The sequence below is a fragment of the Typopeltis vanoorti genome, chromosome 19 (genome assembly GCF_054136105.1).
Source record: "Typopeltis vanoorti isolate ZY-2024b chromosome 19, IOZ_Tvanoo_1.0, whole genome shotgun sequence".
Lineage (NCBI taxonomy): Eukaryota > Metazoa > Arthropoda > Arachnida > Uropygi > Thelyphonidae > Typopeltis > Typopeltis vanoorti.
In genome coordinates, this window is record NC_143567.1 from 87,647,077 (window position 1) to 87,663,347 (window position 16,271).

The 16,271-nt window shown below is 39.9% G+C and overlaps 1 protein-coding gene across 7 annotated transcripts in view; it reads right to left on the reverse strand.

The window, feature by feature from the left end:
- Positions 1-16,271, reverse strand: part of LOC150096318 (protein FAM149A-like) — a 257,920-nt gene that overhangs the window by 33,993 nt on the left and 207,656 nt on the right. The window lies entirely within an intron of this gene.

A 16,271-nucleotide genomic window follows, 5' to 3' on the forward strand; every position in this document is an offset into this window, starting at 1 on the left:
TTACAGGAATATATACTGGAAGGAGATAGTGTATGGGAACAAGGAGAGCGAGTATGTGGAATTTCTGAGAGATAAGAATTTTAAGCAGCATGTGATTGAAGCAACTAGAGGCTTTAATGTTTTGGATTTGGTGATAGCTTCACAAGATGTAGTTGTCAATGATGCCAGTTGGCGAGGATGATCATGAGGTACTTGTTTGGGAAGTGATGAAACAAGAAAAGATCACTGCCAAAAGTGGATACATGTGGACGTATAAAGCAGGTGATTATAGGAAGCTCTGTAGTCAGTTAGAATCAGTATGTTGGGTAGATGAGCTGAATGAAAAAGATGTTGACAATGCATGGAAACTCACAAGGCAGTATCTGACAAAAGCAATGTATGACTGCATACCAAGGGTTAAGCAAGTAAATAGAGTAGGAATAAAATGGATGAACAGTGAAATTAAGCAAGCTGTGCTCAAAAAGAAAATGTTATGGAAGGGGTACAAGGCAGTTGGTGGTGATCGGACCCATGAAGAGTATAAAGTGCAGGCTAGAAAGGTCACTAGCATGATAAAGAAAGAAAGAAAAGGTGCAGTATGAAAGGAGATTGGCTGGTCATACCAAGGTTAACTCAAGGGAATTTTTCTGCTACATGGCAAGCAAGAGGAAGAATATTTATAGCAGATTAACACTGGTGGATAGTCATGGCAGAAGACTAACAGCTGCAAAAGATATAGTGAAATTATTGATGAGCACTTTATCAGCATACATCATACTGATGTAAATGATGCAGTGAAATATATAGAAGAGAGGCAAATGAAAAATGATGATTGGTTAGGAGAATTGGAAGTGAAAAAAACAGAGGTGTATCAGATGTTGGTTGGGTTAGATGTGAATAAGGCTATGGGAATGGATAACATATTGCCATGTATTCTTAAGGAATGTGCACCACAGTTGTTTATGCCCCTGAACTGGTTATTTAATGAAAGTCTTGCAGTGGGTAGGGTTCCTAAAGAGTAGAAAGAAGGCAAAATAGTACCACTCCACAAGCATGATTCTAAGACAGAAGTCTCCAAATATAGGCTAGTTTACGTATAACTGTAGTCGTGGTCAAGGTGTTGGAGAGATTAGTAAGGAATAGAATATAGGATTGAGTTGATGGATATAGCATTCTTTATGATGGTCAGCATGGATTTGTAAAGGGTAGGTCCTATTTTAGTAATTTACTTGCATTTTATGATAAGGTGACAAGTGTGTTAGATAAGAGAGAATCATATACAGTGATATTCTTAGACTCTGCAAAAGCGTTTGATAGATTACCACATGATAAGTTGGTGTATAAGTTGAGGAGGAGAATAGACAGTATATTGGTTAGTTGGATCAGAGATTGGCTCTATGAATGATACCAGCAAGTTGTGTATGATGGAGCAGTGTCTCAAAAAAGGAGGGTAACCAGTGGCGTGCCCCATGGTTCTGTTCTTGGGCCCTGCTGTTTAACTTGTTTGTAAACGATATATAATGTGGACTGAATGGGGGTCTTCAGTTATTTGCTGATGATGCAAAGTTAGGAAGAATTATAAGTAGCACTGCTAATGTTAATTCCCTTTAGGAAGATTTGAATAGACACTTTTTACTTGAACAAAAGATGGAGTTGTAGTTTTAATATCAATAAGTGCATTTGGAGTGCACAAATATAAGGCTGTGTACTATATCGATAGTGCCATACTGCATTAAGTGGATGAGATTAGAGCTTTGGGAGTGATGGATGACAGTAGATTGAAGTTAAGAGGCATATTGCTAGTGTTGCAAAGGATGAACATCGTAGTGCTGCTATGATAAGAAGTACTGTAACATGTAAGGATAAGGAAGTGGTTGTGCCACTGTATAAGGCACTGGTCAGACCACACTTGGACTATTGGGCTCAGACTTGGTTTTCAATGTGATGTGAAGACATTGGAGAGGATCCAGGGACAAGTGACTAAGACAATATTGGGACTTTGGAATGCTGGCTATGGAGAGATTGAAGAAATGTGGATTGCAGCATTTGGTGGATAGGAGGAAGAGAGGGGATATGATAGAGACATTGAACTCAGTGAGAGGATTTTATCAGATTAACTCAGAGGGGATTATAAAACAAGTAGATGGTGAGAAGGGAAGAACCAGAGATTATTCCTGGAAGTTGTGTAAAAGTGTGGTGAGGAGCAGATTTTTTATATGGAGAACTGTCAGTGAATGGAATGCATTACTAGAATGTGTGGTTAATTCAAGGAGTGTTAAGGATTTTAAGATTCTATATGATAAATATGTTGTCAGTTGAATGAACCTCCCATGATGAGTCTGCCGACTCCATGGAGGGTGTAATAATAATAATTTGCAATCTTTACTATATGGCCCTTGACCTTCATTTTCCTGTCTACTAAAACTTAAAGATCCCCAGCCTGGCCCGGCTCAAGTAATTTTGGCGCCTCCATAGTGCAATTGGAAAAACGATGGCATGTTGCACCCTTCGATTAGAAAAGGCATAAGTTCGATTCTCGTCATGATGGGAAGAATCTTTATATGGACTTTTTCAATTGAAGGTGAGTTAACCGATCTCATATGGAGGCAGCAGGGTTTTTTAATCACAGAAACTTAGGTTTTTCATCCCGCATACAGACAAATCAGCCCATCAGAACACATGCAATTTACAGACAAAAAATACTAGCTGTGGTGGTAGTGGTTGTGAGAAGTAGATGGCATTGATATAGGTGATTGGAAGTAGAGGTTCCATGTAGTAGTGGATACGGAGAGTTGTACAGAGGGTATCTTCCCACGATGAATCTACAGACTCCTTGGAGGTGTCACAAATAATAATAATGCCACCAATATAGTAGAACATTGGATATCAAATCAACACCAGAGTGGCTTTCTAACATTGAACTGAAAGCCATTTTCACATGGCCACAATTCTAGCCTGTTCAAATCATTCTGTAAGTATTGCATATCAGTGGCACTCTTCATTACCCTACCTATCTTTGCATCATTAGCAAATAACTGTATGTCGCATGTCAAATCCTTCCCAATGTCATGAATGCACAGATTGAATAACAATAGCCCAAAGACTGATCCTTGTGACACACCACTGGTTATCTTAAATATTGCAGACTCACATCCTCCATATACCATTTTTTGATATCTGTCAGTCAGCCATCCTCTTCTAAGATCAATAATTCGTAATCCAATCCCATATTCTCCAATTTATGCATCAGCCTTTCGTGCTGTATACTGTCAAAAGCCTTAGCAAAATCCAAAAGTATCAGTGTGTATCTATTCTCCTTGTCTAATTCAACAGTAACATTATTATAGAATGTGAGCAAGTTGCTCAGGCATCATTGCAAAGTATAGTTTCTCTGTCAACCCATTTTTGTATGAAAGTACTAACCAACTTTTCCAAAATCTTCACCACCACTCCAGAGATACTGATAGGTTGATAGTTGAATACATCACTCTTTGTGCCACTTTGTGCAATGGGTTTTACCATAGATTGTTTAGATTCCTGTGGTATCTTCCATATTCTTTGACTCAAATTATATAGCTTGGTCAAAGGAATAGCCAGTTCAGCTGAACACTCTTATCATCTATGCTGATATCCCATCAGTCTCTGTTTCAGAGTTCTTATTCAGTTGGGCAACTTCTCTAGCATTCCTCCTCTCAGGAAATGGAAACTTTGTTCAGAGGTCTGTATCCTGTTCTAATTCTATGTTGTTTTAGGAGGGAGCCCAGTTTATCTGCTATATCTTTAATATAAAATATAGTCATGTGCAAGCAATATCAGTACCAGATGTGGTGCTGATGTTGCTTGCCTACTACGTTCCAACATCCATTTTGGAACTTAGTAGTGAATGTTTCAACTGAGGACAGGCGATTTTTTTCCCCACCATGAGCTTTTGCACTCAGTGGTTCCACTCTATGATTTTATGTGGCCTACCAGTTTACCGCTATGCTGTTTTTGCTACTGGGCATTCCTACACTTCACAATAGCATCATTTACAATTGATGAGGGCAGTTGCAGCAGGGTAGAAATTTTCATAACTGAAAAGTTGTTGCAAAAGTAGCATTCTATGATAGTACCATATCAAAAGTTGCTCGGCTCTCCAGTATGACTCATTTTACTGTTAATGTTTGTCCATGATGATTGAAAGACTGCATGCTTTCTTTTATACCACTTGATGTATGAGCTATGGTTGTGATGTATATAGGCATATTCACTACCATGAAGGATTGTCTGGATATTTTTGATCAGATAGCAATAAGTTTGTCTGTGTTCATGCACTATGACACAGGTGCCTCTTAAAAGGCACATTCATTCTCTGTTGGAGACATCAATGTTCAGAAATTAAACTGGCTTCCCTTCTCTAACTCTACTGATCAGGTTGGAAAGATGATAAAGCCTTTGGGATTATTAATGATCTGATACAAATTATCCATTTATCTACTAGAATATACTAGATAATCTCAACCTCCAAACACCCTAGACCTTTCCTAAACCTCCTCTTGCCAACTTGGAAAGGTCTAGGGTGTTTGGAGGTTGAAAACAAAAAAACACCCTAGACCTTTCCTAAACCTCCTCTTGATAACTTGGACCATAACTTTCTTCAAGTTCTGTTTTATAGATTGTGTATTACCCAACTATTCTCAGTCTTGTGCTCTTTAGTGCAAAAATGGAATGACCATGATTTCCATTTCTCCTTGGAATGGTGTCACTGTTATTTCTGCTCTCTCCCTACTGCCTTTAAAACAAATAACTAAAATAATCCTTGCTGAATGATGACATTCTCTCCAAAATCCTAATCACAATCTAAGTCTTGTTTCTCCAACAAGTATTCCAAAACAGTCCAAGATAAAATGGCATATTTTAAATGGCTCAAGTCAAAACTCAATTTATAAAAAAACTAAATGCAGAAAACTTGTCTCTATCTCAAATGACAGTCAAGTCTTCTGGTCCCTCACAAGAATATGATCATGATTTTTGTCCTTCAATACTTCTGCATTTCTCACATCCAGACAGTATTGTATCATCATCCAAATATAAGGCTTATCTCTTGACACCAATACATCTCCGATTATAATATAAGAAGTTTGCTTAATGCCTCCTGCAATAATTTTCCAAAAGACTAATAGATACCTTAACAGCTTGCATATTGCCAAGTCTCCCAGTCCAGATGGTATCTTCTCTACCCCAGTTGTGCTTCAGATGTTCATCTTGCATCCATGTGACAGCATGGAATGCAAGATGAGCATCTGAGTAACCCAGCCTACATTCAAATCCATCAAAAAACAAGGAAGATAAGTCAGCCATCAAGCTATTGCACTTACCTTTGTCCTCTTAAAAACGATGGAGAAGATCATCAACAGAACAACAGAAAGTGTCCTCATTATCAACAGATCTCCTAATTCATGTAAAATTCTAATTATACTCAAAATTTGTGGGTCTGAATTAATAATAGGGTAATGTTCTATATTGCTTATTCAAGCTGCCATGCTTATCTGGCATCTACTGAACAGCATAGATGCAAGCTTATTATTAATTATTATTATTATGTGACACCTCCAGGGAGTCCACAGACTCACTGAGGGAGGGCACCTACTCTACAGCTCTCTGTCTCCACCACTAACTACAACTACATCATCTACCGTCCACCACTAGTATTTCCACAGACAATCACAAATATCCATGCCCAGGGTGGGATTTGAACCCACAGCCTTTTGACTGGAGAGTGGATAAGCTAACAACTCGGCCAACCAGGCCAGCATATAATTAGCTCATCACTAAAAACGGAGATAAAAGTAAGCTATCAATCAACCAATGCCCTAATTTCAATGCTCTTGAAAACACAACATCCAAAAGTTTGGTATGAACTTACTGATAAAGTATTTCATGAAACTAGTTTCATCTTTCCATCATGACATGACCATCAATAAATTCAAAGCAGACTGTGAAAGGACCAAATTCAGAAAACTTATCTCTTCCATTTGAGCCTTCTGGTTTCTTATGGGTGCACCTTCTGCCTTTTTGTACTTCTCTCTTACATCCTGATGGTATTGTACTAACATGATCCAAAGATAAGGCTGATCTCTTGGTTTTAGCTTTCTCTTCCAGCTCTTGTAGATTACCAAAGAAAATTTCTAGTGATCTCCATGGAAACTACAGAGAAACTGCTGTGATGGTAAAGAACATCATTCATGAAGAGTGACAAAATGCAATAAAATACTTTTTTTGTTTGTGATTTTTTTTTTTTTTTTTTACTCTCTGATGTTGACCATTGAAGTACAGTGATCTCAATTATCCAATCCTCAAATAACCAACCCTTGAATGGGTTACTGGGTCAACTGACTCCTAATATAACACCATGACTTGTATATTCAGTTAACTTTATTCTCTGTTAACTGATCGGCATAGTGATCTCCTAATGAGACTAAATAAACGAGAAATTATGTAGTTATCTTGCAGCTTGATGCAGTGTGGCTAGCATTTGTCACTGTTGAAAACATTTGTAGAAGGTCTGTGTTTTGAACTTGGCAAGCATAGCCTCAGTTTTTTTGCTTCATCACCAACTTAAGTTAACAATGATATGAAATTAATGGATAGACTAATTAATTAATCCATAACCAATCTCAGCTTATGGTTCTTCCAACCAACCTGCATACCTGTCTCAAAGAGACTGATATGTATTATCGAATATACTATACACTGCTTGGAAAGGAGTCAATGGACACTCCCCATGAGAAAAGTGCATTGTTCCATGTAATGAGTCATGTGTTTGTATCCAGTAATAAATTGGAAGAATATGATGCGCCCAAATCAGTGCAACCGTGTCCAGGTGAAACGGCTGCCAGAAGGGAACTGATGGAGTTTGAAAGAGGCATCGTGATAGGATGCCATGTTGCAGGCCTATCTGCTTGGCAAATTGTTTACAAATTAGGCCATCATAGGTCAACAACCAGTTATACCATACCCACCGTGGATAAACCCACCACACTCGGCGAACGGGACAGTAGGATGCTACAAAGGATAATATGTGAAATCACCATTTGTTGGGCGACATGTTGAATGCAGAGTTCCAGGCAGTGACTGGAACACAAATCTGCACAAAAACATTCAGAACTGAGGCCCACAACATGAATTTCCATAGCAGGACCACAATATGGAAGCCCCACATTACCTGAACCAACATGCAGCATTATTTTCAATGATGCAAAGAGTATATACAGTAGGACATGGAAACTTGGAAAGTTGTGTTATGGAGCAACAAATCACACTACACCCTCTATCAAGCAGATGGATGGGTGTGGGGGATGCCCAGTGAACGTCTCTTGTAACCCCAACTATGAAATTCAGAGGTGGCAATGCGATGGTATGGTCTTGTTTTTTCTTGTTTGGCCTCGAATCTCTGTTTGTGGTGCCATGAACACTGAAAAGTATCTGAACATTCTGGACAATGCTTCCTACTTCATAGTTTTTTATGGAACTGACCATTGTCTCTTTCACAAGACAATGCACTGTGTCATAAGGCTGCTGCTGCTGCAACTGCGAGGGTTTGTGGACATGAACATTACCACACTTGACTATTTTCTGCAGAGCCCTGATCTAAACCCTATTGAACATCTGTGGGATGAAATGGAGCATTGGGTGAGGTTAAGAGACATCTGCCCCTACAGTTCAGGACCTCATTACATGCCTACAGGAAAAATGTTCCAAAATTCCCATTGATTGGTATCATACACTTGTGAAAAGTATGTCAAGTAGGATTGCTACCGTCATCCAGTGAAAGGAGGTCCTACATCTCATTAAGGTGAGCACCATGACTGTTTGTTCCTCACACTATGGTGTCCATTGACTTCTTTCCAAGAAGTGTGTGTGTGTGTGTATATATATATATATATATATATATATATATATATATATATATATATATATACAGTTGAGAACGAGAGTGCCAGGGGAACGGTCGTATTTTCAGGGAGCTCCCGAAAGCTAAGTACAATTTTGAATGGAAATTAGAATAAATGTTAAAAATCATAACGTAATATTGTCTAAATTTGGTAGCTTGTTGTGTCTGTGTGATTTTGGTGTAAATTCCGTAAATTAATTTAGTCTTTAACGATACGTTTCATATATTTGAATATGGCGCCAATGCGACGTAAGATAATGGTGTCCAAAAATACGACGGCATTGTTCAAAAACTGTAGTGTAAGAGAGTTTGTCCGGTGTGATGTGTGTGGAATGTATGCATTCCCGAATGAGTCTGGAGTATGGGTTGAAAGTGATAGTGGTGGGAGAATGTGTAGAAAGTGTATGCAAAGTGAGGAGTCGAAGTATGTGTCAGGTTGTGAGACAGTTATGGTCGAAGAAAGCCAGAATGCGAGTGAAAATAGTGGCTCGATAGGGAATTGCGGTGTACAAGATGGCAATGTGAGCGGTGATCTAAGAAAGAGTGAGAGCAATTATACAGAAAGAGAAAATGGTTTGAATGATAAAAAAAAATGAGGAATTATTTGTAGGAAGTGAGATCGCTAGGCTGCGCGCAGTGATACAAGATGCGCAGCGGCAATTAGAGCACCTGCAAAACTCTTTCCAGAGTGATTCGGCTAACGGAAATAAACAGCGTGGGCGAGTTTCCGAAATGAAGGAGAGAGTATTGTATGGTGACTCGTTATTAAGAGGAGTAATAGATGGGAGTGTAACTAAATCGTACTTGCCGGGTGCGAAATTTAAGGATGTAAGTGAGAGCATTAGAGTGCAAAAACAGAGGGTGAAAGAAATAACAATTGTGGCTGGTACGAATGAATTGAAAGGTGATAAATTTTTTATGAGAGAGGACTTGAAAGTATTGTTAAAGGTAGCGAAAGAAAAGAGTGACAGAGTTAGAATGGTGAGTCTGTTACCGCGGTATGACAGAGAGGAGTTTAGAAGGAGGGCCATAATCGCAAATGATATTATGCGCAGGTTATGCAGACGGTGTGGTGTGGAATTTGTGGACGTGTGGAATGAGTTTGATGGGCGAAAGGACTTATACAAGATGGATGGACTGCATTTGAATGGACTTGGTGTGCGGAGACTGGAAAAAGTGTTGCTGAATGAAGTGAAAATGGATGTGCAGAGCCAGGGAAACTAGAACTACCAAGGAGGGGGGGAAAGTGGATATCCAGACATCAGTGAGACAGTTGAGTGTAAAAATGTATATAATGTACCTGAGCCAGCAATAAGGACAAAAAATGGGAATGGGATATTTAGAATAACGCATCAAGATATGGGTGGGACAAAGGGAACACTGCAATTCATGTATACTAATGCCAGGAGTATTAGGAACAAGAAGGAAGAATTTTTGGCCTTGATTGGCTCTTCCTGGCCACAGGTTATTGGCATTAGTGAAACATGGCTGACGGAAAATGATATAGTTAGTGGGATAGAATGTGTAGGTTATAGTATGTTTAGGAGGGACAGAGAGAATAAAATTGGGGGAGGGGTGTTATTGATGATAGCTGATGAACTGCAGCCAAGGAGAACTGAAGTATTGCAGGATAGTGAAAGGAGCTCATTTGAGGCTATTTGGTGTGAGATTGATACTGGCAGAATAAAATATACAGTTGGGTGCTGCTATAGACCAGGTGATGGAATAGATGGTGGAGATGGTATGCATAAACAAATTGATGAAATGAGTGGAAGGAGGGTAATTATTATGGGGGATTTCAACTATGGTAACATTGATTGGAAGGAGGAGAGGACACATGTGAGGAAGGAAATGGATTTTATTCAATTATTAAGGGATAACTATCTGAAACAGCATGTAATTGAAAATACTAGGGGTGTGAGAGTGCTTGACCTGGTAATAGTATCTGAGAATTTGACTGTAATGAATATGACCATGTTGCCACCTATTGGTGAGAGTGATCATAAGGTCTTGACCTGGGAGGTGGCTAAAGGTGTGAAATTTGTGATTAAGACAGGGTATATGTGGAATTACCGTGCTGGCAAGTATGACAAGCTTAGGAGATTGCTTGGATCAGTGCCATGGCATGTACAACTGCAAGGGCTGGACGTCGATAGAGCATGGGAAGTGATCAAAGAGCATTTACAAGAGGTTATGGCTGATTGTATACCTAAGGTCCGAATAGTGAAACAAGGAGGGATTAAATGGATGAATAACACCATTAAGCTTGAGCTGCAAAAAAAGAAACAACTATGGAGGGAATTTAAAGAAAGGGGTGACCTTCAGGCACACGAACGGTATAAAGTACAGGCTAGAAGGGTAACGAGTGTGGTAAAAACAGCAAAAGCCGATTATGAAAGGAAACTAGCTATGCAAGCAAAAGAGAATCCCAAACAGTTCTTTCAATATGCTGCAAGCAAGAGAAAAACTGTACATGGCAAAATGATTTTAAGGAATGACGATGGTAAAGAGTTCATTGAACTAGTCGATATAGTGGAGTTACTGAGCGCGCACTTTGCAAAAGTATATCATCCAGGTGGTGACGTTGAAAAAATGAAGGAACCATTAGTTTATATGGGAATTGTGATGAATGAAGTGGAGGTGAATAGTCTATTACAGAACCTTAATGTGAATACATCTGTGGGATTGGATGGTATACCGGCACGGGTCTTGCATGAAGCGGCTAATGAATTATCAGTGCCCTTGACCATGTTGTTTAATCTGAGTCTCGGGTCTGGCTTAGTCCCGAAGGCGTGGAAAGAGGGGAAAATAGTTCCACTGCATAAAGGAGGATCCAAGACTATGGTTGCAAATTACCGACCGATCAGCATATCAGGAGTCATTTTCAAGGTCTTGGAGAAAGTAGTCAAGGGAAAAATACAGGAATGGGTTGATGAAAATGAGATACTGTACAGAGGACAGCATGGCTTTGTGAAGGGTAGATCATGCCTCAGTAACTTGCTCAAGTTTTATAACAGGGTGACGGCTGAACTGGATAAGGGAAATGGGTTTACAGTGATACTGCTGGACCTGGCAAAGGCGTTTGACAGGATACCACATGGAATTCTAATCCGTAAACTACAACATATGGGAATGGATATAGGGTTGGTGAGATGGATAGCTGGGTGGTTGATGGAGAGATATCAAAGAGTAGTTTATTCAGGAGTAGAGTCCAAAAAACGGCCTGTGACTAGTGGTGTGCCACAGGGTTCTGTTCTTGGACCACTGCTGTTTAATCTGTTCATTAATGATATAGGGAATGGTCTAAGTGGGACAGTTCATTTGTTCGCTGATGATGCAAAGTTGGGTAGGGCGATAGTGAATGCAGAAGATGTCAAAGTCTTGCAAGATGACTTAGATAGATTGGAGTTCTGGACTAAGGTGAATGGATGTCAATTTAATGTGACAAAATGTAAGGTTATGCATTTCGAAGTGAAAAGATTAGCAGCAGAATACCACATTGGTGGAACTGTACTCCAAGAGATTGATGAGGCCAGGGACTTGGGAGTGTTGGTGGATAGGGAGATGAAGTTTAGGGGGCGCATTGCGAAAGTAGCTAAATCAGCTCATCAACTCACTTGGTTGTTGAAAAATACCTTGATGAGCAGAGAAAAACAAGTTATTGTACCTTTGTACCGAGCCCTGATAAGACCTCATCTCGACTACTGTGCCCAGATTTGGTCACCTCGGTTCCTTCTTGATGGGGAGGAGGAGGTTGAGAGGATCCAGAGACGAGTGACTAAGATGATAGCAGGTCTATGGAATGCACCATATGAGAACAGGTTGAAGATTTGTGGGTTGCAGAAACTAGTTGATAGGCGAAAAAGGGGAGATATGATTGAGACATTCAAATTGCTAAAAGGATTCTATAGGATTAATTCAGATGATATTTTTGAGATCAGGACTGGTGGTGGGAGAACTAGGTGACACCCATGGAAGCTGGGCAAGAGCGTGGTTAGCAGGGGTGTTAGAGCTGGGTTCTTTACTTTTAGAGTGGTAAATGAGTGGAATAAGCTGCCAGAGTCTGTTGTGGGTGCTATGACAGTGAGCGAGTTCAAGGCAAGGTATGATAGATACTGTGAGAATGTTGAACAGCTGTGTGAACATGATGTTTAGGGCCTCCCTCGATGAGTCTAAGGACTCCTGGAGTAGCCCGTGGTAATAATAATAATAATAATATATATATATATACTTGCATTTTTTCAAACATGCTACTGTTTTTCACTTGTTCTGTTAATACAATTTTAAGTCTCTGTAATTTTTTATATATTTCTTTGAGTATGATACCTGATGATGTTCTTGTAACGAAACTAGTAAAATCTTGTTAAATATATCTTGCCATCTTTTCTCTCGGTAATAGTCATTAAACTTATTTTATATAGATATATATATATATATATATATATATAATTATACACGCAAAATAGATAACTCTGTGCATCTGTATCATATATAAAATAATAATTAAAGTGGCTGTGGCTTCACACACACACACACACACACACACACACACACATATATATATATATATATATATATATATATATATATATATATATATATATATATATATGAGTGCTCTTGTGCTCTTGGTATTTATAGAAAATTTTGAACTGTATTAGTTTGTAAATGAGCTAATGAATTTGTCAGAATTTCAGCATATAAAAAGTTGGAAGCATTCGTAGAATTTAATGGGCGCACGCACACACACATGCACATAAACGGGTCGCTAGGTGTCGCACGGATTAGATCGTCGGCTTGTCGAGAGCTCCTGAAAAGATCAGTATTATTTTGTGTTAACATTAGATATTTTACCAGAATTTTAAGTAGTATTGTTTGCTTTTTGTTTCTTGGTGTGTCTGTGCAATTTTTGCGTGTTTTCTGTTATTTTAACTATTATTTTTAAGAAAAGATAGCATACACATGGCACCGATAAAGAAAAAAATGGCGGCCAGGTCGCCATGCTTGCTTAAGAGTTTTGATGTGAAACAGTTTATGCAGTGTGCTGTCTGTGAGATGTATGCCTTGCGAAGAGCGGTAGGAGTCTGGTTAGAAAGTGATAGTGGAGTTAATATGTGTAGAAAGTGTAAAGAGAATGAGAACTTCAAGCGTGTTTCGTGTATCGAGACTGATATCGTTAACGGTAGTCAGAATGCAGAAAATGGCGGTGTACTAGAGAATTGCGTGGTAGTGCCAGATATGTGTGAGAGCGTCGCTGAAAGTGTAAATGAAGGTAGAAACACCGAAGGAATGGATGATTTGATCGATAACGAAAATGGTGAGATAAGTGCGAGTAGCGAAATTGCCCGTTTAAATGGCGCGATACACAGAGCCAAACGACAACTGGAGCGTATGCAAAAATGTGTGTTGAACGTACCGACAAAAAACCGGCGGAAGTCTGTGACGGCAAATAATAGAATGTACGTAAACGTCAATAAAATGAAGGAGCGAGTGCTGTATGGGGATTCGCTATTAAGAGGCGTAATAATTGAGAGTTTAACGAAGTCGTACCAGCCGGGTGCGAACATAAAGGACGTCATCGAATCTATTCGACTGCAAAAACAGAGGGTGAAAGAGATGATAATAGTGGCAGGAACGAATGATTTGAAAGAGGACAAAATGGAAATGATAGAGGATGTGAGGGAGTTGTTTGAGGTAGCAAAAGAGAAGAGTGAGAGAGTTAGGATGGTGAGTATCTTACCGCGGTATGACAGCGAAGTGTTTAGAAGGAGGGCCATAATTGCCAATGACTTTATGCGTGGGTTATGCATGGAGAGTGGTGTGGAATTTGTGGATGTGTGGAATGAGTTCGATGGGCGAAAGGACTTATATAAGATGGATGGGTTACATTTGAATGGAGTTGGTGTACGGAGACTTGAAAGAGTGTTGATGAATGATGTGGAAGTGGATGTACAGACTCAGGGAAACTAGATTTATTAAGATGGGGGGGAGTAGATATGCAGACTTTAGGGGGGGCAGTTAAGTGTATGAATGAGTATATTATGCCCGGGCGAGTACGACGGGCAACAAATCAGAATGGGATAATTAGTATAAGGAATCAAAGTAGGGATGGGACAAATGGGCTTCTGCGATTCATGTACACTAATGCCAGGAGTATTAGGAACAAGAAGGAAGAGTTTTTGGCCATGGTTGGCACTTCCAGGCCACAGGTTGTCGGTATTAGTGAAACATGGCTGACAGAAGATGATAAAGCTAGTGGGATTGAATGCGATGGGTATAGCGTGTTCAGGAGTGACAGGATGAATAAAAAGGGGGGAGGAGTGTTATTGATGATAACTGATGAGCTTCAGCCAAGGAGTATAGAAGTTGAACTGCAGGATGGGGAAAAAAGCACATTTGAGGCTGTTTGGTGTGAGATACAATCTAGCAGAACAAAATATACAATTGGGTGCTGCTATAGACCGGGTGATGGAGTGGATGGTGGGAATAGTATGCATAAGCAAATAGAAGAAATGAATGGAAGGAGGGTAATTATTATGGGTGATTTCAATTATGGTAATATTGACTGGAAAGAGGAGAGGGCACATGGGAGGAAGGAATTGGATTTTATGCAGTTATTAAGGGACAACTATCTACGGCAACATGTATTGGAAAATACCAGGGGGAAGAGAGTGCTGGACCTAGTAATTGCAACTGAGAATGTGGCTGTAACGAACATGACCTTGTTGCCACCAATTGGTGAGAGTGACCATAAGGTCATGACTTGGGAGGTGGCTAAAGGAGTCGAATTTACAATTAAGACAGGGTATATGTGGAATTACCGGGCTGGTAAGTATGACAAGCTTAGGTGTGTGCTTGGCTCAATGCCATGGCATGTAAAACTGCAAGGGCTGGATGTTGATGGTGCATGGGAGGTGGTCAAGAACTGTTTGCAGGAGGCAATGGTTGACTGTATACCAAGAGTCCGAATAATAAATCAGGTAGGGGTTAAATGGATGAATAACACTATTAAGCTTGAGCTGCAAAAAAAGAAACAATTGTGGAGGGAATTTAAGGAGAAGGGTGACCATCAGGTGCATGAACAGTATAAAGCTCAGGCCAGGATGGTAACAAGGGTGGTAAGAAAAGCAAAAGCAGATTACGAAAGGAAATTGGCCATGCAGGCTAAAGAGAATCCCAAACAGTTTTTTCAATATGTTGCAAGTAAAAGGAAAAATGCTCATGGTAGAATGATCTTAAAAAATGCTGAGGGTAGGGAGGTAACTGAATCAGTCGATGTTGTGGAATTACTGAGCGAGCACTTTGCAAGAGTATATCATCCAGGTGGTGGCTTTGCGGAAATGGAGGAACCAACAGCTTATACTGGAATTGTGATGAATGAGGTAGAGGTAACTAGTCTATTACAGAACCTCAATGTCAATACATCTGTGGGATTGGATGGTATACCAGCTCGTGTCGTACGTGAAGCGGCCAAAGAATTGTCAGTGCCCTTGACCATTATGTTTAATTTGAGCCTCAGGACTGGGTCAGTCCCAAGGGGGTGGAAAGAGGGGAAAATAGTTCCACTGCACAAAGGTGGTTCCAAGGCTGCTGTTGAAAATTACCGGCCAATCAGCATAACAGGAATCATTATCAAGCTCTTAGAGAAAATAGTCAAGAGGAAAATACAAGATTGGATAGAAGAAAATGGGATACTGTATCGGGGACAGCATGGTTTTGTGAAGGGTAGGTCATGCCTCAGTAACTTGCTCACGTATTATAACACAGTGACGGCTGAACTGGATAAGGGTAATGGGTTTACAGTGATTCTGCTGGACCTTGCTAAGGCCTTTGACAGGATACCACATGGAATTCTAATCAGTAAATTGCAGCATATGGGAATGGACATAGGGTTGGTGAGATGGATAGGAGGGTGGTTGACGGAGAGATATCAGAGAGTGGTTTACTCAGGAGTAGAGTCCACAAGACGGCCTGTGACTAGTGGTGTACCACAAGGATCTGTTCTTGGACCACTGCTGTTTAATTTGTTCATAAATGATATAGGAAAGGATCTGAGAGGAACAGTTCATTTGTTTGCGGATGATGCAAAGTTGGGTAGGGCAATAGTGAATGCAGATGACGTCAAAATTTTGCAGGATGATTTGGATAGATTGGAGGTCTGGGCTAGGGAGAATGGATGTCAATTTAATGTGGCAAAATGTAAGGTTATGCATTTTGGGGTGAAAAGATGGGAGGCAGTTTACTGCATTGGTGGAACCGTGCTCCAGGAAATTGATGAGGCACGAGATTTAGGAGTGTTGGTGGATAAGGAATTGAAATTTAGGGGACACATTGCAAAAGTGGCCAAATCAGCTCATCA